Consider the following 10,660-nt stretch of genomic DNA (forward strand, 5'->3'; position numbering starts at 1 on the left):
CTGTAAAACATTTTAAAAATCGGACATGTTGGCTTGATTCACAAGATGTGTACCTTTCATATGCTGTATTGGACTTGTTAATGTGTGAAAGTTAAATATTAAAAAAAAATATCTTTTGAATTTCGCGCCCTGCACTTTGAGCTGGCTGTTGTCATAAGTGTACCGACGTCGGGCTTGCACGCCAAACAGGTTAAGTTTGTCTGGAACCTTGACGTTGGTGTCCGTGGCATGGCTGTTTTTGTTTTTATAGTCCGTGATTTCCTGTAGACATACATCTCGTGTCTGGGCCGTTGAATTATGACTCCACCTTGTCCCTGTACCGGCATTTCGCTTGTTTGATTGCCTTGCAGAGGGAATAACTACACTGTTTAACTTCTGACATATTTCCAGACCTTTTTGCCATTGTTAAAAGTGGTGGATCAAACTTTCAGTTTTGTGTGAATGCCGTCATCCATCCACTGTTTCTGGTTAGGGTATGTTTTAATAGTCACAGCGGGAACAACTTCTCCAATGCACTTCTTAATAAATGCACTCACCGAGTCAGCGTATAGGTCAATGTTGTTCTCTGAGGCTGACCGAAACATATTCCAGTCCGCGTGATCAAAACTATCTTGAAGCGTGGCATCCGATTGGTCAGACAAGCGTTGAATGGTTCTCGTCACTGGTACATCCTGTTTGAGTTTCTGCTTATAAAACGGAACAAGCAAGATGGCGTCGTGGTCGGATTTGCCGAAGGGAGGTTGGGGGAGGGCTTTGAATGCATCGCGAAAGTTAGAGTAGCAGTGATCGAAAGTATTAGCCCTGCAAGTCGTGCATGTCACGTTCCTGACCTGTTTTCCATTGTTTTTGTATGTGTTGAGTTGGTCAGGGCGTGAGTTGGGGTGGGCATTCTATGTTATGTGTTTCTATGTTGGGTTAAATGTGTTGCCTGATATGGTTCTCAATTAGAGGCAGGTGTTTGACGTTTCCTCTGATTAAGAACCATATTAAGGTAGGCTGTTCTCACTGTTTGTTTGTGGGTGATTGTCTTCCGTGTCTGTGTATGTCGCACCACACGGGACTGTTTCGTTTTCGTTCGTGTATGTAGTCTGTTCCTGTTCGTGCGTTCTTCGTGTTATTATGTAAGTTCATTTGTTCAGGTCTGTTGACTTCGTTTATTGTTATGTAGTTTGCTCAAGTATATTTTCGTCTTCGTTATTATTATTAAAATCATCATGTATTCCACCTACGCTGCATTTTGGTCCAATCCTTCTCGCCTCTCCTCATCCGAGGAGGAGGAAAAATATGACGATCGTTACAGTGCAATAAATATGCTGATAGAATTTAGGTAGCCTTGTCCTCAAATTTGCTTTGTTAAAATCCCCAGCTACAATAACTGCAGACTCCGGATATATGGATTCCAGTTTAGTTCCTTGAGTGCCGTCTTGGTGTTCCCTTGAGGGGGAATGTACACAGCTGTGACTATAACTGACAAAAATGATCTTGGTAGGTAAAATGTCCGGCATTTGATTGTAAGGAATTCTAGGTCAGGTGAGCAGAAGGACTTGAGTTCCTGTATGTTGTTATGATTACACCATGAGTCGTTAAGTTGACGTTGCTCTTATATCCAATAGTTCTTCCCGGCTGTATGTAATAAGACTTAAGATTTCCTGGGGTAACACTGTAAGAAATAATACATAAAAAAACGAAATACTGCATAGTTTCCTAAGAACGCAAAGCAGTATGTTTGCCAGTTGGTTGTGCAGCCAGACTTATTTGCCGTTCCTTTTGCCTCATCCCTCTCAACCATACAATTTTTCAATTCCTCATCAATCCATGGGGATATAACCGCTTTTACAGTCATTTTCTTAATGGGTGCGTGCTTATTACTAACTGGAATAAGCAATTTCATCGATGTGTCAATTGCGGCGTCTGGTTCCTCCTCATTACACACCACGGACCAACAAATATTCTTTACATCAACAACATAGGTATCACTACAAAACTTATTGTATGACCTCTTAGACACTATATTAGACCCAGCCTTTGGAACTTTGGTTTTCCTAGATATGGCTACTATATTGTGATCACTACATGCTTTAAAGCACATTTCTACAGCATTAGTAAAGTTGTGATCAATACATGTTGATGATTTCATTCCTGTGCTGTTTGTAACTACCCTGGTCGGTTGACTGATAACCTGAACCAGGTTGCAGGCACTAGTTACATTTTGAAGCTTTCTCTTAAGTGAGCAGCCTGATGAAAGCCAGTCAATATTTAAATCACCCAGAAAATATACATCTCTGTTGATATCACATACATTATCAAGTATTTCACACGTTATCCAGATATTGACTGTAAGCGCTTGGTGGTCTATAGCAGCTTCCCACCGGAATGGGCTTTAGGTGAGGCAGATAAACTTGTAGCCATATTACTTCAACAATATTTAACATGAGATCCTTTCTAAGCTTTAAAGGGATGTGGTTCTGAATATAAAAACGGCCACACCTCCACCTTTGGCATTTCTGTATTTTCTGTAGATCTTATAACTATGTATTGCTACCACTGTATCATCAAAAGTATTATCTAAGTGAGTTTCAGAGATTGTCAGAATATGAATGTCATCTTTTACTAGCAAATTATTGATTTCATGAAACTTGTTTCTTAAGCTACAATTGAAGTCGGAAGTTTACATACACTTAGGTTGGAGTCATTAAAACTCCTTTTTCAACCACTCCACAAATTTCTCGTTAACAAACTATAGTTTTGGCAAGTCGGTTAGGACATCTACTTTGTGCATGACACAAGTAATTTTTCCTACAATTGTTTATAGACAGATTATTTCACTTATAATTCACTGTATCACAATTCCAGTGGGTCAGAAATGTACGTTGACTGTGCCTTTAAACAGCTTGGAAAATTCCAGAAAATTATGTCATAGCTTTAGAAGCTTCTGATAGGCTAATTGACATCATGTGAGTCAATTGGAGGTGTACCTGTGGATGTATTTCAAGGCCTACCTTCAAACTCAGTGCCTCTTTGCTTGACATCATGGGAAAATCAAAAGAAATCAGCTAAGACCTCAGAATAAAAATTGTAGACCTCCATAAGTCTGGTTCATCCTTGGGAGCAATTTCCAAATGTCTGAAGGTACCACATTCATCTGTACAAACAATAGTACGCAAGTGTAAAGACATGGGACCACGCAGCCGTCATACCTCTCAGGAAGGAGACGCTTTCTGTCTCCTTGAAATTAACGTACTTTTGTGCGAAAAGTGCAAAATCAATCCCAGAAAAACAGCAAAGGACCTTGTGAAGATGCTGGAAGAAACAGGTACAAAAGTATCTATATCCACAGTAAAACGAGTCCTATATCGACATAACCTGAAAGGCCGCTCAGCAAGGAAGAAGCCACTGCTCCAAAACCGCCATAAAAAAGCCAGACTACGGTTTGTAACTGCACATGGGGACAAAGATCGTACTAAATGGAGAAATGTCCTCTGGTCTGATGAAACAAAAATAAAAAAAAGGGAGAGGCTTACAAGCCGAAGAACACCATCCCAACCGTGAAGCACGGGGGTGGCAGCATCATGTTGTGGGGGTGCTTTGCTACAGGATGGACTGGTGCACTTCACAAAACAGATGGCTCATGAGGGGGGACAATTATGTGGATATATTGAAGCAACATCTCAAGACATAAGTCAGGAAGTTAAAGCTTGTTCGCAAATGGGTCTTCCAAATGGACAATGACCCCAAGCATACTTCCAAAGTTGTGGCAAAATGGCTTAAGGACAACAAAGTCAAGGTATTGGAGTGGCCATCACAAAGCCCTGACCTCAATCTTATAGAAATTGTGTGGGCAGAACTGAAAAAGCGTGTGCAAGCAAGGAGGCCTACAAACATGACTCAGTTACACCAGCTCTGTCAGGACGAATGGGCCAAAATTCACCCAACTTATTATGGGAAGCTTGTGGAAGGCTACCAGAAACGTTTGACCCAAGTTAAACAATTTAAAGGCAATGCTACTAAATACTCATTGAGTGTATGTATCTGACCCACTGGGAATGTGATGAAAGAAATAAAAGCTGAAAATAATCATTCTTTCTACTATTATTCTGACATTTCACATTCTTAAAATAAAGTGGTGATCCTAAACTGACCTAAAACAGGGATTCTTTTACAAGGATTAAATGTCAGGAATTGTGAAAAAGTTTAAATTAATTTGGCTGGGTTATACTACGGGTGTTTTTGTAAATTTAGTCTGGAGTGACAGAGTTTGCTCTGAGAGTTTGTATACTCAGAGCGTTGTCAGATTGGCTGTTTGTAAATTCAGAGCATTTCCTTAGCTTAAAGATATAATCCAGAGACAGGTGTTTTATGTGCTCTCTTTTCAACTACGTCTGCATATTTGCAATCAAACGACAGAATTTTCTCCATCTCCTTAGCCATCATACTCTAATTCCACTGATTTCAAAACTCGGTCCTCCAGAAAGTGGAGAGCAACACTTAATCAGTTCTACTACGTGATATCTTTCAAAAAAGCTGAGTTAGAAAGGATTACATACATGTACTGACCAGCTTATATTATAGACAGAAGCGTGCTACATTGCATACCAATCCCAACTCATCTCTCGGCATGTCCAGCCCACTCATTATCTCAGCCAATCATGGCTAGCGGGAAGGTTGCTTCTTTTTTCAGTGGCTAAACCAACAAGGCTCGTAAATTTCACAATTTTATTTGTATTTACAGATGGCATACATGTTTGTTATTAAAAGCACAGAAGTTCACATTTTCCAGAAGGCATTTCTGTCAAAAAATCGCATTTTGTTTAAAAAAAGGTTATGTTCAAATGGAGCTCATGTGAAGTAGTGACGCGCAACATACGCCTAGTTTCCTGAAACGAGTCACAAATGCCATACAACAGCGTGCTACGTTTTTACAGTAGCCAACATGCTTTACAATACCCTATTTCTGATGATTTGTCCTACTTATGTACTGTATCAGGATAATGAAACTGTAAGACTCACATATTTCTCAGTCATACTTGACATAGCACGTTCATAATTTATAATGAAACTGTAAGACTAACATATTTCTCAGTCATACTTGACATAGCACGTTCATAATTTAAACGGGATATCCTATTGTGTACATATCAGTTTCATTACTATGCATACTACTTTCTTCCACTTACTTGTTATTTTTTATTTTTTATTTGACTATAATTTATATTGATATTTATACTGCACTGTTGAGGGAGCTTGCAAGTAATAATTTTGCTGCACCGTTTATACATGCTATAAACTGTGTAGGTGACAAATAAACTTTCATTTGATTTAGAAGTAGCAGCGGGATCTCAATAGAACTGAGACAGAGGGTTAATCTCCCAGCACTCCACAGCCTGCATGTCAGCTACCCATGCAGGGGAAAATCACTTACAAGCAGGGTATACTGTGTATAGTGGGCTAAAGAAGATATTGATATCTTCACATATTTGTTCACGGTGGATTTATTCCCCACCTGAATTATATAGAACCACTTTTGTATTTTCCAAAGATTTTGTAATAGAGTCCCTCTGTCCCTCTCATCAACAGCATAGGAGTTAGCGGACTGTGATCAATTGACAATCAGGGAGGATACATTTTCTATCGATGGGAATCCACATGGTGAGGAAAATGTTCCCTATAAACCAGATGCATGTTGGGGACCCATGGGAGAGAACAGGGCTATTATTGTAGTTATTGAAAGAGCGCACAGCCCCACTAAAAATTAATTGTCCATTAGTCACGTCACACATTTAATTGAATCTGCGAGTGTGCCGGGCATGTTGAATGAGATGGCCCCTGGATTAGCTTGTACCTGAGAGGCCCTATCAAAGGGACCAAGTGCATATTGGGGGAAAAAAAGAGGCTATGATAGCCAATGTTATTAATCTGTGAATTATAGCTCCGATTTAGACCTTGTTTGACATGTACTGAGTAAATGGCTTCCATTGGTGCTTCTATTGTAAATAACAGTCGTTAACATTACAACCTTCACATAATATTTTTATGTAGCTCTTTATTGGTCTTTTTTTTTTTTTTTTTGCAATTAGAGGTTGCTGAAGCAGTAGAGCAATAGCCTCAGATGTGAAGAGACAACAACTTGATTGTGCAATGGAAGACCAATACAAAGATTTAAGCACAGCTCACTAAGTGTAGATCATGTGCATATACTCTATTCTACTCTAGTTTCTACTGCTACTGTAGACTTCTTGCATTTGGTGTAAACCATAGAACCACCCCATCGACCATTACTATGATGTTGTGTTTAGTCTGCTTCAATATGCTACAGTTTTATTCTGTAATGTCCATTTTGGTGAATCCCTATTTTCATTTAGCCAGAAGAAATGTACACTAACCAACTGTTCAGCATTTTACTGATAGCCTATACTGCATACATTCACTTGCACTCTTTAACTCATACTTTCTTTAAATGTCGTCATCTGCATGACTAATACTTAACTTGGTAGGGTTGATTAAATGCCTAAAGGTATCCACCTGTAAATAAAAAATTAATCTTTATGAATACAAAATATTCTCACAATGCTTACTGTGAAATGAAGATAGAATGCATCATACGAGTCATGAGTTAAATAAAACCATCTGATTCGTTTTCCAACAACTCTACCCCCAGTCTACCATTCTGGGTCTATATTTATGTGACGGCTCATATCATTAGTATTATTTGTGCAATAAACAGTCAAATTCATAGTTGCGGCCAAGTACACTGAACAAAAATATAAACTCAACATGCAACAATTTCAAAGATTTTACTGAGTTACAGTTCCTAAAAGGAAATCAGTCAATTGAAATAAATGAATTAGGCCCTAATTTATGGATTTCACATGACTGGGAATCCTGATAAGCAAGTGTTGGTTACAGATATCTTAAAGAAAGGTAGGAGCATGGATAAAAAAAAGGTCAGTATCTGGTGTGACCACCATTTGCCTCATGCAGTGCAACACATCTCCTTTCCATAGAGTTGATCAGGCTGTTGATTGTGGCCTGTGGAATGTTGTCCCACTCCTCTTCAATAGTTGTGTGAAGTTGCTGGATATTGGCGGGAACTGGAACACGCTGTCGTACATGTCGATTCAATGCATCCCAAACATGCTCAATGGGCGACATGTCTGGAGAGTATGCAGGCCATGGAGGAACCGGGACATTTTCAGCATCCAAGAATTTTGTGCAGATCCTTGCAACATAGGGCCGTGCATTATCATGCTGAAACATGAGGTGATGGCGGCAGATGAATGACATGACAATGGACCTCAGGATCTCATCACGGTCTCTGTGCATTCAAATTGCCATCGATAAAATGCAATTGTGTTCGTTGTCCGCAGCTTATGCCTGCCCATACCATAACCCCATCACCACCATAGGGCACTCTGTTCACAACCTTAACATCAGCAAACCACTCGCTCACACGACGCCATACACGCTGTCTGCCATCTGCCGGGTACAGATGAAACCGGGATTCAACAGTGAAGACCACACTTCTCCAGCATGCCAGTGGCCATCGAAGGTGAGCATTTGCCTACTAAAGTCAGTTACAACGCAAACTGCAGTCAGGTCAAGACCCTAGTGAGGACAACGAGCACGCAGATGAGCAAGCTTCCCTGAGACGGTTTCTGACAGTTTGTGCAGAAATTCTTTGATTGTGCAAACCCGCAGTTTCATCAGCTGGCCGGTGGGCTGGCGTGGTTACACGTGGTCTGCGGTTGAAAGTTCGATAATGCTGTGAATTTGCTATGCTGTCTCTGGCACTGGGGGCCTAGAAAGTGTGCAAGGCATCAAGAAATCAGCAGATTATCAGGTGTTTTGAAGTACAATGTTTAACCGAGTGTTAAAAAACTGGGTCCCCATTGAAGGTTATGGACCTTCCTTCAGGACAACGACCCCAAACACACAACGAAAGCACCCAGGAATGGTTCAAGAAGAGATGCTGTACTGTTCTGGAGTGGCCAGCGAAGAGTCCAGATCCGAATTACATCCAAAACCTAAGACGAGATCTGAAAACAGGAGTTGGAGGAGGGCAACCCTCAGATATGGACTTTTTTTTGCAGTTTGCTGCTGAAAAGTGGGCGAGATTACCAGTAGAAAGGTGTAGCAAGCTCATTGATGGCTACAATAAGTGTTTTTTATCTTGACCAAAGAATGAGTCAAGATGGCGCCATACTGTATGGTTGCCGTCTTGCGAGCTCTGACCCAACTTAGCTACAGTATTTTGTGATTATTTTGGCATTTATAAATTCTAGCTTCCACTTCGATTTCAACTCAACTGCCCAGGGCTCTTTGTGTTCCTCCGACCCAATCTTCAGGCTAACCATGAGGAAACCGTGGCGAAAAAGAGGTGAGACTAAGGCCAAGGGAAAACCGTCCACCACTTTCCTCCATTCTATTGACCAGTCACTTGATAATAAGATGGATGACCTCTGATCACGGATTTGGGAATTTCGTACTCAGTATTCTCAGTTTTTCTGAAACATGGCTTTCGGACAAGATACCGCCCATGGCTAGCCAACTCAACAGATTCTCCATTCAATAAGAGGAACAGGACATTGGATTCAGGGAAGTTCAGAGGGGGAGGGGTATGTCTCTTCATCAAAACAAATGGTGTACAGACTCTAGCGCAGACAATATGAGACAGTGTTTAGTGTGTTTCAACTGTGAAATATATATTTTAACAGTTTTCTATGAACATGGTATTAAATCATGTTTGAAGCATATTCAACAATGCAACTAGTACAACACTGGAATAGGAGATTATAGGAGACTATGAGAAACTATTTAGTGTGCTAAGGGCTGTGGCTGACATGACATTTTGTCAGCAGGTTATTGTCATGCAAATGACTGCCTGTCTCATGGTAATTGACCGTTAATTAACCTAAACATGTTTTTTCAGAAGAATTGAATATGAATTGGCCTACTGTATGTTATCTAGCTATGCGCCATGCCATAGGCTGTAGGCTAGTTCATTTAGCAGACAAAATATGCTTAAAAGTGCCCTTATTTTATATTATATGATTTTATTGTAAGAATAATATAATTTAACTGAAAGAAAGTGGCTATGTTGAGCGTAAAAGTGATCATTAGAGTTATTTGGCTAATTTAGGGTTGAATGATACAAACCTTAGAATGTAGAGACAGGCGCAGGAATGCGTAGTAGTGTTTTAAAATGTATGCCCAAATTATGGCGTGCCGTGTAAGGGCATGAGGACGGAGACCAAACAAACACTATACAAAACACAGGGTTAAAACCCAAACAAAAGAGCGAGGAGTACCTTGAATAAATAACACAAGCGCACAATGATTAACACACGGGACGAGACCCGTAATCATCTGCGCAATCCACAATGGCACGAAAGCCAAAACTCACAGCACAGGTACTCACACGCACCAATGGACATGGGAACAATAATCGAACAGGACATTGTAACAATAATCGACAGGACATTGTAACAGTAATCAACAGGACAATGGTAAACCAAGGACACACTTATACAATTACTAATGACTGGGAATAGGGGCCAGGTGTGCGTAATGAAAGTTCCGAAGGGATCCGTGACACATAGGCTATTGACTATTTGAAAAAGTTTCAAAAAGCTTGCACTCTGCTCCTTAACTGCACTCCCTGTTCTCTAATCAAGTTATCATATTTTCACCGATCAGACTATTCTCAATTGAATCTTGTCTTTACTAATATATCAAATGTATATCGATTTAGAATGGCCCATTATCAAATGGGTAGGAACAGGAGCAGGGGAAAAAAGACCTGTCATCCTTATGCACTCCAATAGCGAATGGAGGCCGCTTTCCCGCAGTTTAAATCATGCAAGGTAGGCTACTATGGTTTTATAGAAGAGCAGCTGAGAAATAGGCCTAAATATAGTAGCAGCTGGGATCCTCCTTTTTTTAGTGGCAACCATCAAAACTGCTTTCACACGCGATTGCATATACTGTAGAAATGTCTTGGCTTATAAGAAGACTTTTTTCACTTCATGTATCAACCACTGTTTGAGGAGCATACAGCCTCTAGCTGCACGACAGGTGATATTCCCCCAAAACTCTGTATGCCATGGGCTCTCCAACAATGTTCCTGCAGCTACCCAGTGCTTAATTTGGGAAACCAAGTTAAATCAGGGGACATCGGTAGTAACATGATTTTACATTGAAACATATTTAATTAAACTGTTGACAGCCCCTATCTCTGCATCCTCGAGAAAGGAATGAAGGAGAGAGAGGAGGACATGGAAACGCAGGATGGTGAGATATTCTGTAGCTAAAGGTAATGATTCAGCCTATTAACTATGATAAAACATTTATCTTACTAGGCTATTCAAAATCAAATACAAATTCACTATAATTGTAGGCAAACTCTGTAAGACACCCTGCACAATCAATAAACCAACAGTATCGCCTAGGCCTGTACGTTCTCTTCCAGACTCATTAATTGACCGTTTGGAGCGTACCATAAGGTAACCAGTCCACCCAGAATGCATAATAATACAGTCCACACTCAAAGGCGATTACTAGAATTTGTTTAGTTTTGGAATATAGGATAGGCCAATTATGTACCAAAGACATCTTAAGTCTATGTTTGTTTTTTTGTTTTTTTTGCTATTAGGCTAGGTATTGG

Source organism: Salvelinus namaycush, chromosome 3, assembly GCF_016432855.1.
Source record: "Salvelinus namaycush isolate Seneca chromosome 3, SaNama_1.0, whole genome shotgun sequence".
NCBI lineage: Eukaryota > Metazoa > Chordata > Actinopteri > Salmoniformes > Salmonidae > Salvelinus > Salvelinus namaycush.